This window comes from Palaemon carinicauda, chromosome 24 (assembly GCF_036898095.1).
Source record: "Palaemon carinicauda isolate YSFRI2023 chromosome 24, ASM3689809v2, whole genome shotgun sequence".
NCBI classification, from domain to species: Eukaryota; Metazoa; Arthropoda; class Malacostraca; order Decapoda; family Palaemonidae; genus Palaemon; species Palaemon carinicauda.
In genome coordinates, this window is record NC_090748.1 from 67,833,824 (window position 1) to 67,835,585 (window position 1,762).

Below are 1,762 nucleotides of genomic sequence, written 5' to 3' on the forward strand. Positions count from 1 at the left end.
GCTGCAACAACAGACCCCAAGTACTTAAACTGATCCACCTCCTCAAGTAACTCTCCATTCAACACGACATTCAACCTTGCACCACCTTCCCTTTTTGTACATCTCATAACCTTACTCTTACCCACATTAACTCTCAACTTCCTTCTCTCACACACTCTTCCAAATTCTGTCACTAGTCGGTCAAGCTTCTCTTCTGTGTCTGCTACCAGTACAGTATCATCCGCAAACAACAACTGATTTACCTCCAATTCATGATCATTCTCGCCTACCAGTCTTAATCCTCGTCCAAGCACTCGAGCATTTACCTCTCTCACCACTCCATCAACATACAAGTTAAACAACTAAACAACCACGGCGACATCACACATCCCTGTCTCAGCCCCACTCTCCAGAAACTAATCGCTCACTTCATTTCCTATTCTAGCACATGCTTTACTACCTTTGTAGAAACTTTTCACTGCTTGCAACAACCTTCCACCAACTCCATATAACCTCATCACATTCCACATTGCTTCCCTATCAACTCTATCATATGCTTTCTCCAGATCCATAAACGCAACATACACCTCCTTACCTTTTGCTAAATATTTCTCGCATATCTGCCTAACTGTAAAAATCTGATTCATACAACCCCTACCTCTTCTAAAACCACCCTGTATTTCTAAGATTGCATTCTCTGTTTTATCCTTGATCCTATTAATCATTACTCTAATATACACTTTTCCAAGTACGCTTAACAAACTAATATCCTTGAATTACAACACTCATGCACATCTCCCTTACCCTTATATAGTGGTACAATACATGCACAAACCCAATCTACTGGTACCATTGACAACACAAAACACATATTAAACAATCTCACCAACCATTCAAGTACAGTCACACCCCCCTCCTTCAACATCTCAGCTCTCACACCATCCATACCAGATGCTTTTCCTACTCTCGTTTCATCTAGTGCTCTCCTCACTTCATCTATTGTAATCTCTCTCTCATTCTCAACACCTGCAACAGCAATTATATCTGCCTCCCTATTATCCTCAACATTCAGTAAACTTTCAAAATATTCGGCCTATCTTTTCCTTGCCTCCTCTCCTTTTAACAACCTTCCATTTCCATCTTTCACTGTCTCTTCAATTCTTGAGCCAGCCTTCCTTACTCTCTTCACTTCTTTCCAAAACTTCTTCTTATTCTCTTCATATGAATGACCCAATCCCTGACCCCACCTCAGGTCAGCTGCCCTCTTTGTCTCACGTACCTTGCGCTTTACTTCCACATTTTTCTCTCTATATTTTTCATACTTCTCTATACTATTACTCTGCAGCCATTCTTCAAAAGCCCTCTTTTTCTCTTCCACTTTTACCTTCACTCCTTCATTCCACCATTCACTGCCCTTCCTCATGCTGCCTCCAACAACCTTCTTGCCCCATACATCACTTGCAATCCCAACAAAATTTTCTTTTGCTAACTTCCACTCCTCCTCTAAATTACCAGTTTCTCTTACTCTCACCTTGTCATATTCCATTTTCAACCTTTCCTGATATTTACTTTTTACCCCCGGTTTTATTAGCTCTTCAACCCTCACTAAGCTCCCTTTTACATCCACCTACTCTATTCCCCCACTCTTTTGCTACAACTAATTTTCCATCCACCAAAAAATGATCAGACATACCGTTAGCCATACCCCTAAACACGTGCACGTCTTTCAATCTTCCAAACAGTCTTTTAGTTATCAACACATAATCCATTAATGCCCTTTTTA